The sequence below is a fragment of the Argiope bruennichi genome, chromosome X2 (genome assembly GCF_947563725.1).
Source record: "Argiope bruennichi chromosome X2, qqArgBrue1.1, whole genome shotgun sequence".
Lineage (NCBI taxonomy): Eukaryota > Metazoa > Arthropoda > Arachnida > Araneae > Araneidae > Argiope > Argiope bruennichi.
In genome coordinates, this window is record NC_079163.1 from 136,202,593 (window position 1) to 136,217,408 (window position 14,816).

Genomic DNA, 14,816 nt, shown 5'->3' on the forward strand with positions numbered 1-14,816 from the left:
CGAGCCATATAGTTTTGCTGGTCTTCAATTCGAGTCTCGAAACTGAGAACTTTTTAAATATATTTTCTTTTCTTTTTTTTTACATTTTTTTAGATATTTTTATCCTTTATTCCCACACTTACTACGAACTTTTCCAAATCTTATACTACTAAAATAAAATTTTATGTCAAAATATTTCTATATTAAAGAGAAATTTTAGGAGTCGAGTTCACGCACATGCGCAGTATTCATTCCTATTCAAAACATTGTGCTTTTAGACCAGAATGACACCACGTTAAAACTTTTAGTGGATAATCATAATGAGAGTCTTAGACCATTCAGACGCGCTGCGGGTACGAAGCTTCGTGACCAGATCGGCAGCACGAGCCATCTAGTTTTGCTGGTCTTCAGTTCGAGTCTCGAAACTGAGAACTTTTTAAATATATTTTTCTTTTCTTTTTTTTACATTTTTTTAAGATATTTTTATCCTTTATTCCTTCACTTACTACGAACTTTTCCAAATCTTATACTACTAAAATAAAATTTTATGTCAAAATATTTCTATATTCAAGAGAAATTTTAGGAGTCGAGTTCACGCACATGCGCAGAATTCATTCCTATTCAAAACATTGTGCTTTTAGACCAGAATGACACCACGTTAAAACTTTTAGTGGATAATCATAATGAGAGTGTTAGACCATTCAGACGCGCTGCGGGTAAGAAGCTTCGTGGCCAGATCGGCAGCACGAGCCATCTAGTTTTGCTGGTCTCCAGTTCGAGTCTCGAAACTGAGAACTTTTTCAATATATTTTTCTTTTCTTTTTTTTACATTTTTTTAGATATTTTTATCCTTTATTCCCATACTTACTACGAACTTTTCAAAATCTTATACTACTAAAATAAAATTTTGTGTCAAAATATTTCTACATTCAAGAGAAATTTTAGGAGTCGAGTTCACGCACATGCGCAGAATTCATTCCTATTCAAAACATTGTGCTTTTAGACCAGAATGACACCACGTTAAAACTTTTAGTGGATAATCGTAATGAGAGTCTTAGACCATTCAGACTCGCTGCGGGTACGAAGCTTCGTGGCCAGATCGGCAGCACGAGCCATCTAGTTTTGCTGGTCTCCAGTTCGAGTCTCGAAACTGAGAACTTTTTCAATATATTTTTCTTTTCTTTTTTTTAAATTTTTTATATATTTTTATCCTTTATTCCCACACTTACTACGAACTTTTCCAAATCTTATACTACTAAAATAAAATTTTATGTCAAAATATTTCTATATTCAAGAGAAATTTTAGGAGTCGAGTTCACGCACATGCGCAGAATTCATTCCTATTCAAAACATTGTGCTTTTAGACCAGAAAAACACCACGTTAAAACTTTTAGTGGATAATCATAATGAGAGTCTTAGACAATTCAGACGTGTTGCGGGTACGAAGCTCCGAGGCCAGATCGGCAGCACGAGCCATCTAGTTTTGCTGGTCTTCAGTTCGAGTCTCGAAACTGAGAACTTTTTAAATATATTTTTCTTTCCTTTTTTTAACATTTTTTTTAGATATTTTTATCCTTTATTCCCACACTTACTACGAACTTTTAAAAATCTTATACTAGTAAAATAAAATTTTATGTCAAAATATTTCTATATTCAAGAGAAATTTTAGGAGTTGAGTTCACGCACATGCGCAGAATTCATTCCTATTCAAACATTGTGCTTTTAGACCAGAATGACACCACGTTAAAACTTTTAGTGGATAATCATAATGAGAGTCTTAGACAATTCAGACGCGCTGCGAGTAGGAAGCTTCGTGGCCAGATCGGCAGCACGAGCCATCTAATTTGCTGGTCGTCAGTTCGAGTCTCGAAACTGAGAACTTTTTCAATATATTTTTCTTTTCTTTTTTTTAAATTTTTTATATATTTTTATCCTTTATTCCCACACTTACTACGAACTTTTCCAAATCTTATACTACTAAAATAAAATTTTATGTCAAAATATTTCTATATTCAAGAGAAATTTTAGGAGTCGAGTTCACGCACATGCGCAGAATTCATTCCTATTCAAAACATTGTGCTTTTAGACCAGAATGACACCACGTTAAAACTTTTAGTGGATAATCATAATGAGAGTGTTAGACCATTCAGACGCGCTGCGGGTACGAAGCTTCGTGGCCAGATCGGCAGCCCGAGCCATATAGTTTTGCTGGTCTTCAATTCGAGTCTCGAAACTGAGAACTTTTTAAATATATTTTCTTTTCTTTTTTTTTACATTTTTTTAGATATTTTTATCCTTTATTCCCACACTTACTACGAACTTTTCCAAATCTTATACTACTAAAATAAAATTTTATGTCAAAATATTTCTATATTAAAGAGAAATTTTAGGAGTCGAGTTCACGCACATGCGCAGTATTCATTCCTATTCAAAACATTGTGCTTTTAGACCAGAATGACACCACGTTAAAACTTTTAGTGGATAATCATAATGAGAGTCTTAGACCATTCAGACGCGCTGCGGGTACGAAGCTTCGTGACCAGATCGGCAGCACGAGCCATCTAGTTTTGCTGGTCTTCAGTTCGAGTCTCGAAACTGAGAACTTTTTAAATATATTTTTCTTTTCTTTTTTTTACATTTTTTTAAGATATTTTTATCCTTTATTCCTTCACTTACTACGAACTTTTCCAAATCTTATACTACTAAAATAAAATTTTATGTCAAAATATTTCTATATTCAAGAGAAATTTTAGGAGTCGAGTTCACGCACATGCGCAGAATTCATTCCTATTCAAACATTGTGCTTTTAGACCAGAATGACACCACGTTAAAACTTTTAGTGGATAATCATAATGAGAGTCTTAGACAATTCAGACGCGCTGGGAGTAGGAAGCTTCGTGGCCAGATCTGCAGCACGAGCCATCTAATTTGCTGGTCGTCAGTTCGAGTCTCCAAACTGAGAACTTTTTAAATATATTTTTCTTTTATTTTTTTTACATTTTTTTTAGATATTTTTATCCTTTATTCCCACACTTACTACGAACTTTTCAAAATCTTATACTACTAAAATAAAATTTTGTGTCAAAATATTTCTATATTCAAGAGAAATTTTAGGAGTCGAGTTCACGCACATGCGCAGTATTCATTCCTATTCAAAACATTGTGCTTTTAGACCAGAATGACACCACGTTAAAACTTTTAGTGGATAATCATAATGAGAGTCTTAGACCATTCAGACGCGCTGCGGGTACGAAGCTTCGTGGCCAGATCGGCAGCACGAGCCATCTAGTTTTGCTGGTCTTCAGTTCGAGTCTCGAAACTGAGAACTTTTTAAATATATTTTTCTTTTCTTTTTTTTTACATTTTTTTAAGATATTTTTATCCTTTATTCCTTCACTTACTACGAACTTTTCCAAATCTTATACTACTAAAATAAAATTTTATGTCAAAATATTTCTATATTCAAGAGAAATTTTAGGAGTCGAGTTCACGCACATGCGCAGAATTCATTCCTATTCAAAACATTGTGCTTTTAGACCAGAATGACACCACGTTAAAACTTTTAGTGGATAATCATAATGAGAGTGTTAGACCATTCAGACGCGCTGCGGGTACGAAGCTTCGTGGCTAGATCGGCAGCGCGTGCCATCTAGTTTTGCTGGTCTCCAGTTCGAGTCTCGAAACTGAGAACTTTTTCAATATATTTTTCTTTTCTTTTTTTTACATTTTTTTTAGATATTTTTATCCTTTATTCCCATACTTACTACGAACTTTTCAAAATCTTATACTACTAAAATAAAATTTTGTGTCAAAATATTTCTACATTCAAGAGAAATTTTAGGAGTCGAGTTCACGCACATGCGCAGAATTCATTCCTATTCAAAACATTGTGCTTTTAGACCAGAATGACACCACGTTAAAACTTTTAGTGGATAATCATAATGAGAGTCTTAGACTATTCAGACGCGCTGCGGGCACGAAGCTTCGTGGCCAGATCGGCAGCACGAGCCATCTACTTTTGAAGGTCTTCAGTTCGAGTCTCGAAACTGAGAACTTCTTAAATATATTTTTCTTTTCTTTTCTTTACATTTTTTTTAGATATTTTTATCCTTTATTCCCAAACTTACTACGAACTTTTCCAAATCTTATACTACTAAAATAAAATTTTATGTCAAAATATTTCTATATTCAAGAGAAATTTTAGGAGTCGAGTTCACGCACATGCGCAGAATTCATTCCTATTCAAAACATTGTGCTTTTAGACCAGAATGACACCACGTTAAAACTTTTAGTGGATAATCATAATGAGAGTCTTAGACCATTCAGACGCGCTGCGGGTACGAAGCTTCGTGGCCAGATCGGCAGCACGAGCCATCTAGTTTTGCTGGTCTTCAGTTCGAGTCTCGAAACTGAGAACTTTTTAAATATATTTTTCTTTTATTTTTTTTACATTTTTTTTTAGATATTTTTATCCTTTATTCCCACACTTACTACGAACTTTTCAAAATCTTATACTACTTAAATAAAATTTTGTGTCAAAATATATCTACATTCAAGAGAAATTTTAGGAGTCGACTTCACGCACATGCGCAGAATTCATTCCTATTCAAAACATTGTGCTTTTAGACCAGAATGACACCACGTTAAAACTTTTAGTGGATAATCATAATGAGAGTCTTAGACCATTCAGACGCGCTGCGGGTACGAAGCTTCGTGGCCAAATCGGCAGCACGAGCCATCTAGTTTTGCTGGTCTTCAGTTCGAGTCTCGAAACTGAGAACTTTTTAAATATATTTTTCTTTTCTTTTTTTTACATTTTTTAAAGATATTTTTATCCTTTATTCCCACACTTACTACGAACTTTTCCAAATCTTATACTACTAAAATAAAGTTTTATGTCAAAATATTTCTATATTCAAGAGAAATTTTAGGAGTCGAGTTCACGCACATGCGCAGAATTCATTCCTATTCAAAACATTGTGCTTTTAGACCAGAATTACACCACGTTAAAACTTTTAGTGGATAATCGTAATGAGAGTCTTAGACCATTCAGACGCGCTGCGGGTACGAAGCTTCGTGGCCAGATCGGCAGCACGAGCCATCTAGTTTTGCTGGTCTCCAGTTCGAGTCTCGAAACTGAGAACTTTTTCAATATATTTTTCTTTTCTTTTTTTTAAATTTTTTATATATTTTTATCCTTTATTCCCACACTTACTACGAACTTTTCCAAATCTTATACTACTAAAATAAAATTTTATGTCAAAATATTTCTATATTCAAGAGAAATTTTAGGAGTCGAGTTCACGCACATGCGCAGAATTCATTCCTATTCAAAACATTGTGCTTTTAGACCAGAATGACACCACGTTAAAACTTTTAGTGGATAATCATAATGAGAGTGTTAGACCATTCAGACGCGCTGCGGGTACGAAGCTTCGTGGCTAGATCGGCAGCGCGTGCCATCTAGTTTTGCTGGTCTCCAGTTCGAGTCTCGAAACTGAGAACTTTTTCAATATATTTTTCTTTTCTTTTTTTTACATTTTTTTTAGATATTTTTATCCTTTATTCCCATACTTACTACGAACTTTTCAAAATCTTATACTACTAAAATAAAATTTTGTGTCAAAATATTTCTACATTCAAGAGAAATTTTAGGAGTCGAGTTCACGCACATGCGCAGAATTCATTCCTATTCAAAACATTGTGCTTTTAGACCAGAATGACACCACGTTAAAACTTTTAGTGGATAATCATAATGAGAGTCTTAGACTATTCAGACGCGCTGCGGGCACGAAGCTTCGTGGCCAGATCGGCAGCACGAGCCATCTAGTTTTGAAGGTCTTCAGTTCGAGTCTCGAAACTGAGAACTTCTTAAATATATTTTTCTTTTCTTTTCTTTACATTTTTTTTAGATATTTTTATCCTTTATTCCCAAACTTACTACGAACTTTTCCAAATCTTATACTACTAAAATAAAATTTTATGTCAAAATATTTCTATATTCAAGAGAAATTTTAGGAGTCGAGTTCACGCACATGCGCAGAATTCATTCCTATTCAAAACATTGTGCTTTTAGACCAGAATGACACCACGTTAAAACTTTTAGTGGATAATCATAATGAGAGTCTTAGACCATTCAGACGCGCTGCGGGTACGAAGCTTCGTGGCCAGATCGGCAGCACGAGCCATCTAGTTTTGCTGGTCTTCAGTTCGAGTCTCGAAACTGAGAACTTTTTAAATATATTTTTCTTTTATTTTTTTTACATTTTTTTTTAGATATTTTTATCCTTTATTCCCACACTTACTACGAACTTTTCAAAATCTTATACTACTTAAATAAAATTTTGTGTCAAAATATATCTACATTCAAGAGAAATTTTAGGAGTCGACTTCACGCACATGCGCAGAATTCATTCCTATTCAAAACATTGTGCTTTTAGACCAGAATGACACCACGTTAAAACTTTTAGTGGATAATCATAATGAGAGTCTTAGACCATTCAGACGCGCTGCGGGTACGAAGCTTCGTGGCCAAATCGGCAGCACGAGCCATCTAGTTTTGCTGGTCTTCAGTTCGAGTCTCGAAACTGAGAACTTTTTAAATATATTTTTCTTTTCTTTTTTTTACATTTTTTAAAGATATTTTTATCCTTTATTCCCACACTTACTACGAACTTTTCCAAATCTTATACTACTAAAATAAAGTTTTATGTCAAAATATTTCTATATTCAAGAGAAATTTTAGGAGTCGAGTTCACGCACATGCGCAGAATTCATTCCTATTCAAAACATTGTGCTTTTAGACCAGAATTACACCACGTTAAAACTTTTAGTGGATAATCGTAATGAGAGTCTTAGACCATTCAGACGCGCTGCGGGTACGAAGCTTCGTGGCCAGATCGGCAGCACGAGCCATCTAGTTTTGCTGGTCTCCAGTTCGAGTCTCGAAACTGAGAACTTTTTCAATATATTTTTCTTTTCTTTTTTTTAAATTTTTTATATATTTTTATCCTTTATTCCCACACTTACTACGAACTTTTCCAAATCTTATACTACTAAAATAAAATTTTATGTCAAAATATTTCTATATTCAAGAGAAATTTTAGGAGTCGAGTTCACGCACATGCGCAGAATTCATTCCTATTCAAAACATTGTGCTTTTAGACCAGAATGACACCACGTTAAAACTTTTAGTGGATAATCATAATGAGAGTGTTAGACCATTCAGACGCGCTGCAGGTACGAAGCTTCGTGGCCAGATCGGCAGCCCGAGCCATATAGTTTTGCTGGTCTTCAATTCGAGTCTCGAAACTGAGAACTTTTTAAATATATTTTTCTTTTCTTTTTTTTACATTTTTTTAAGATATTTTTATCCTTTATTCCTTCACTTACTACGAACTTTTCCAAATCTTATACTACTAAAATAAAATTTTATGTCAAAATATTTCTATATTCAAGAGAAATTTTAGGAGTCGAGTTCACGCACATGCGCAGAATTCATTCCTATTCAAAACATTGTGCTTTTAGACCAGAATGACACCACGTTAAAACTTTTAGTGGATAATCATAATGAGAGTGTTAGACCATTCAGACGCGCTGCGGGTACGAAGCTTCGTGGCCAGATCGGCAGAGCGAGCCATCTAGTTTTGCTGGTCTCCAGTTCGAGTCTCGAAACTGAGAACTTTTTCAATATATTTTTCTTTTCTTTTTTTTACATTTTTTTTAGATATTTTTATCCTTTATTCCCATACTTACTACGAACTTTTCAAAATCTTATACTACTAAAATAAAATTTTGTGTCAAAATATTTCTACATTCAAGAGAAATTTTAGGAGTCGAGTTCACGCACATGCGCAGAATTCATTCCTATTCAAAACATTGTGCTTTTAGACCAGAATGACACCACGTTAAAACTTTTAGTGGATAATCGTAATGAGAGTCTTAGACCATTCAGACGCGCTGCGGGTACGAAGCTTCGTGGCCAGATCGGCAGCACGAGCCATCTAGTTTTGCTGGTCTCCAGTTCGAGTCTCGAAACTGAGAACTTTTTCAATATATTTTTCTTTTCTTTTTTTTAAATTTTTTATATATTTTTATCCTTTATTCCCACACTTACTACGAACTTTTCCAAATCGTATAATACTAAAATAAAATTTTATGTCAAAATATTTCTATATTCAAGAGAAATTTTAGGAGTCGAGTTCACGCACATGCGCAGAATTCATTCCTATTCAAAACATTGTGCTTTTAGACCAGAATGACACCACGTTAAAACTTTTAGTGGATAATCATAATGAGAGTGTTAGACCATTCAGACGCGCTGCGGGTACGAAGCTTCGTGGCCAGATCGGCAGCGCGAGCCATCTAGTTTTGCTGGTCTCCAGTTCGAGTCTCGAAACTGAGAACTTTTTCAATATATTTTTCTTTTCTTTTTTTTACATTTTTTTTAGATATTTTTATCCTTTATTCCCATACTTACTACGAACCTTTCAAAATCTTATACTACTAAAATAAAATTTTTTGTCAAAATATTTCTACATTCAAGAGAAATTTTAGGAGTCGAGTTCACGCACATGCGCAGAATTCATTCCTATTCAAAACAGTGTGCTTTTAGACCAGAATGACACCACGTTAAAACTTTTAGTGGATAATCATAATGAGAGTGTTAGACCATTCAGACGCGCTGCGGGTACGAAGCTTCGTGGCCAGATCGGCAGCACGAGCCATCTAGTTTTGCTGGTCTCCAGTTCGAGTCTCGAAACTGAGAACTTTTTCAATATATTTTTCTTTTCTTTTTTTTAAATTTTTTATATATTTTTATCCTTTATTCCCACACTTACTACGAACTTTTCCAAATCGTATACTACTAAAATAAAATTTTATGTCAAAATATTTCTATATTCAAGAGAAATTTTAGGAGTCGAGTTCACGCACATGCGCAGAATTCATTCCTATTCAAAACATTGTGCTTTTAGACCAGAATGACACCACGTTAAAACTTTTAGTGGATAATCATAATGAGAGTGTTAGACCATTCAGACGCGCTGCGGGTACGAAGCTTCGTGGCCAGATCGGCAGCGCGAGCCATCTAGTTTTGCTGGTCTCCAGTTCGAGTCTCGAAACTGAGAACTTTTTCAATATATTTTTCTTTTCTTTTTTTTACATTTTTTTTAGATATTTTTATCCTTTATTCCCATACTTACTACGAACTTTTCAAAATCTTATACTACTAAAATAAAATTTTTAGTCAAAATATTTCTACATTCAAGAGAAATTTTAGGAGTCGAGTTCACGCACATGCGCAGAATTCATTCCTATTCAAAACATTGTGCTTTTAGACCAGAATGACACCACGTTAAAACTTTTAGTGGATAATCGTAATGAGAGTCTTAGACCATTCAGACGCGCTGCGGGTACGAAGCTTCGTGGCCAGATCGGCAGCACGAGCCATCTAGTTTTGCTGGTCTCCAGTTCGAGTCTCGAAACTGAGAACTTTTTCAATATATTTTTCTTTTTTTTTTTACATTTTTTTATATATTTTTATCCTTTATTCCCACACTTACTACGAACTTTTCCAAATATTATACTAGTAAAATAAAATTTTATGTCAAAATATTTCTATATTCAAGATAAATGTTAGGAGTCGAGTTCACGCACATGCGCAGAATTCATTCCTATTCAAAACATTGTGCTTTTAGACCAGAAAAACACCACGTTAAAACTTTTAGTGGATACTCATAATGAGAGTCTTAGACCATTCAGACGTGTTGCGGGTACGAAGCTCCGTAGCCAGATCGGCAGCACGAGCCATCTAGTTTTGCTGGTCTTCAGTTCGAGTCTCGAAACTGAGAAGTTTTTAAATATATTTTTCTTTCCTTTTTTTAACATTTTTTTTATATATTTTTATCCTTTATTCCCACACTTACTACGAACTTTTAAAAATCTTATACTAGTAAAATAAAATTTTATGTCAAAATATTTCTATATTCAAGAGAAATTTTAGGAGTTGAGTTCACGCACATGCGCAGAATTCATTCCTATTCAAACATTGCGCTTTTAGACCAGAATGACACCACGTTAAAACTTTTAGTGGATAATCATAATGAGAGTCTTAGACAATTCAGACGCGCTGCGAGTAGGAAGCTTCGTGGCCAGATCGGCAGCACGAACCATCTAATTTGCTGGTCTTCAGTTCGAGTCCCGAAACTGAGAACTTTTTAAATATATTTTTCTTTTCTTTTTTTTACGTTTTTTTTAGATATTTTTATCCTTTATTCCCACACTTACTACGAACTTTTCCAAATCTTATACTACTAAAATAAAATTTTATGTCAAAATATTTCTATATTCAAGAGAAATTTTAGGAGTCGACTTCACGCACATGCGCAGAATTCATTCCTATTCAAAACATTGTGCTTTTAGACCAGGATGGCACCACGTTAAAACTTTTAGTGGATAATCATAATGAGAGTCTTAGACCATTCAGACGCGCTGCGGGTACGAAGCGTAGTGGATAGATCGGCAGCACGAGCCATCTAGTTTTGCTGGTCTTCAGTTCGAGTCTCAAAACTGAGAACTTTTTAAATATATTTTTCTTTTCTTTTTTTTACGTTTTTTTTAGATATTTTTATCCTTTATTCCCACACTTACTACGAACTTTTCCAAATCTTATACTACTAAAATAAAATTTTATGTCAAAATATTTCTATATTCAAGAGAAATTTTAGGAGTCGACTTCACGCACATGCGCAGAATTCATTCCTATTCAAAACATTGTGCTTTTAGACCAGAATGGCACCACGTTAAAACTTTTAGTGGATAATCATAATGAGAGTCTTAGACCATTCAGACGCGCTGCGGGTACGAAGCTTCGTGGATAGATCGGCAGCACGAGCCATCTAGTTTTGCTGGTCTTCAGTTCGAGTCTCAAAACTGAGAACTTTTTAAATATATTTTTCTTTTCTTTTTTTTACGTTTTTTTTAGATATTTTTATTCTTTATTCCCACACTTACTACGAACTTTTCCAAATCTTATACTACTAAAATAAAATTTTATGTCAAAATATTTCTATATTCAAGAGAAATTTTAGGAGTCGACTTCACGCACATGCGCAGAATTCATTCCTATTCAAAACATTGTGCTTTTAGACCAGAATGACACCACGTTAAAACTTTTAGTGGATAATCATAATGAGAGTCTTAGACCATTCAGACGCGCTGCGGGTACGAATCTTCGTGGCCAGATCGGCAGCACGAGCCATCTAGTTTTGCTGGTCTCCAGTTCGAGTCTCGAAACTGAGAACTTTTTCAATATATTTTTCTTTTCTTTTTTTTAAATTTTTTATATATTTTTATCCTTTATTCCCACACTTACTACGAACTTTTCCAAATCTTATACTACTAAAATAAAATTTTATGTCAAAATATTTCTATATTCAAGAGAAATTTTAGGAGTCGAGTTCACGCACATGCGCAGAATTCATTCCTATTCAAAACATTGTGCTTTTAGACCAGAATGACACCACGTTAAAACTTTTAGTGGATAATCATAATGAGAGTCTTAGACCATTCAGACGCGGTGCGGGTACGAAGCTTCATGGCCAGATCGGCAGCACGAGCCATCTAGTTTTGCTGGTCTCCAGTTCGAGTCTCGAAACTGAGAAATTTTTCAATATATTTTTCTTTTTTTTTTTACATTTTTTTATATATTTTTATCCTTTATTCCCACACTTACTACGAACTTTTCCAAATATTATACTAGTAAAATAAAATTTTATGTCAAAATATTTCTATATTCAAGATAAATGTTAGGAGTCGAGTTCACGCACATGCGCAGAATTCATTCCTATTCAAACATTGTGCTTTTAGACCAGAATGACACCACGTTAAAACTTTTAGTGGATAATCATAATGAGAGTCTTAGACAATTCAGACGCGCTGCGAGTAGGAAGCTTCGTGGCCAGATCGGCAGCACGAGCCATCTAATTTGCTGGTCGTCAGTTCGAGTCTCCAAACTGAGAACTTTTTAAATATATTTTTCTTTTATTTTTTTTACATTTTTTTTAGATATTTTTATCCTTTATTCCCACACTTACTACGAACTTTTCAAAATCTTATACTACTAAAATAAAATTTTGTGTCAAAATATTTCTACATTCAAGAGAAATTTTAGGAGTCGACTTCACGCACATGCGCAGAATTCATTCCTATTCAAAACATTGTGCTTTTAGACCAGAATGACACCACGTTAAAACTTTTAGTGGATAATCATAATGAGAGTCTTAGACCATTCAGACGCGCTGCGGGTACGAAGCTTCGTGGCCAAATCGGCAGCACGAGCCATCTAGTTTTGCTGGTCTTCAGCTCGAGTCTCGAAACTGAGAACTTTTTAAATATATTTTTCTTTTCTTTTTTTTACATTTTTTAAAGATATTTTTATCCTTTATTCCCACACTTACTACGAACTTTTCCAAATCTTATACTACTAAAATAAAGTTTTATGTCAAAATATTTCTATATTCAAGAGAAATTTTAGGAGTCGCGTTCACGCACATGCGCAGAATTCATTCCTATTCAAAACATTGTGCTTTTAGACCAGAATGACACCACGTTAAACCTTTTAGTGGATAATCGTAATGAGAGTCTTAGACCATTCAGACGCGCCGCGGGTACGAAGCTTCGTGGCCAGATCGGCAGCACGAGCCATCTAGTTTTGCTGGTCTCCAGTTCGAGTCTCGAAACTGAGAACTTTTTCAATATATTTTTCTTTTCTTTTTTTTAAATTTTTTTATATATTTTTATCCTTTATTCCCACACTTACTACGAACTTTTCCAAATCTTATACTACTAAAATAAAATTTTATGTCAAAATATTTCTATATTCAAGAGAAATTTTAGGAGTCGAGTTCACGCACATGCGCAGAATTCATTCCTATTCAAAACATTGTGCTTTTAGACCAGAATGACACCACGTTAAAACTTTTAGTGGATAATCATAATGAGAGTCTTAGACCATTCAGACGCGCTGCGGGTACGAAGCATCGTGGCCATGTCGGCAGCACGAGCCATCTAGTTTTGCTGGTCTTCAGTTCGAGTCCCGAAACTGAGAACTTTTTAAATATATTTTTCTTTTCTTTTTTTTACGTTTTTTTTAGATATTTTTATCCTTTATTCCCACACTTACTACGAACTTTTCCAAATCTTATACTACTAAAATAAAATTTTATGTCAAAATATTTCTATATTCAAGAGAAATTTTAGGAGTCGACTTCACGCACATGCGCAGAATTCATTCCTATTCAAAACATTGTGCTTTTAGACCAGAATGGCACCACGTTAAAACTTTTAGTGGATAATCATAATGAGAGTCTTAGACCATTCAGACGCGCTGCGGGTACGACGCTTCGTGGATAGATCGGCAGCACGAGCCATCTAGTTTTGCTGGTCTTCAGTTCGAGTCTCAAAACTGAGAACTTTTTAAATATATTTTTCTTTTCTTTTTTTTACGTTTTTTTTAGATATTTTTATCCTTTATTCCCACACTTACTACGAACTTTTCCAAATCTTATACTACTAAAATAAAATTTTATGTCAAAATATTTCTATATTCAAGAGAAATTTTAGGAGTCGACTTCACGCACATGCGCAGAATTCATTCCTATTCAAAACATTGTGCTTTTAGACCAGAATGACACCACGTTAAAACTTTTAGTGGATAATCATAATGAGAGTCTTAGACCATTCAGACGCGCTGTGGGTACGAAGCTTCGTGGCCAGATCGGCAGCACGAGCCATCTAGTTTTGCTGGTCTTCAGTTCGAGTCTCGAAACTGAGAACTTTTTAAATATATTTTTCTTTTCTTTTTTTTACATTTTTTAAAGATATTTTTATCCTTTATTCCCACACTCACTACGAACTTTTCCAAATCTTATACTACTAAAATAAAATTTTATGTCAAAATATTTCTATATTCAAGAGAAATTTTAGGAGTCGAGTTCATGCACATGCGCAGAATTCATTCCTATTCAAAACATTGTGCTTTTAGACCAGAATGACACCACGTTAAAACTTTTAGTGGATAATCGTAATGAGAGTCTTAGACCATTCAGACGCGCGGCGGGTACAAAGCTTCGTGGCCAGATCGGCAGCACGAGCCATCTAGTTTTGCTGGTCTCCAGTTCGAGTCTCGAAACTGAGAACTTTTTCAATATATTTTTCTTTTCTTTTTTTTAAATTTTTTTATATATTTTTATCCTTTATTCCCACACTTACTACGAACTTTTCCAAATCTTATACTACTAAAATAAAATTTTATGTCAAAATATTTCTATATTCAAGAGAAATTTTAGGAGTCGACTTCACGCACATGCGCAGAATTCATTCCTATACAAAACATTGTGCTTTTAGACCAGAATGACACCACGTTAAAACTTTTAGTGGATAATCATAATGAGAGTCTTAGACCATTCAGACGCGCTACGGGTACGAAGCTTCGTGGCCAGATCGGCAGCACGAGCCATCTAGTTTTGCTGGTCTTCAGTTCGAGTCTCGAAACTGAGAACTTTTTCAATATATTTTTCTTTTCTTTTTTTAAAATTTTTTTATATATTTTTATCCTTTATTCCCACACTTACTACGAACTTTTCCAAATCTTATACTACTAAAATAAAATTTTATGTCAAAATATTTGTATATTCAAGAGAAATTTTAGGAGTCGAGTTCACGCACATGCGCAGAATTCATTCCTATTCAAAACATTGTGCTTTTAGACCAGAATGACACCACGTTAAAACTTTTAGTGGATAATCATAATGAGAGTCTTAGACCATTCAGACGCG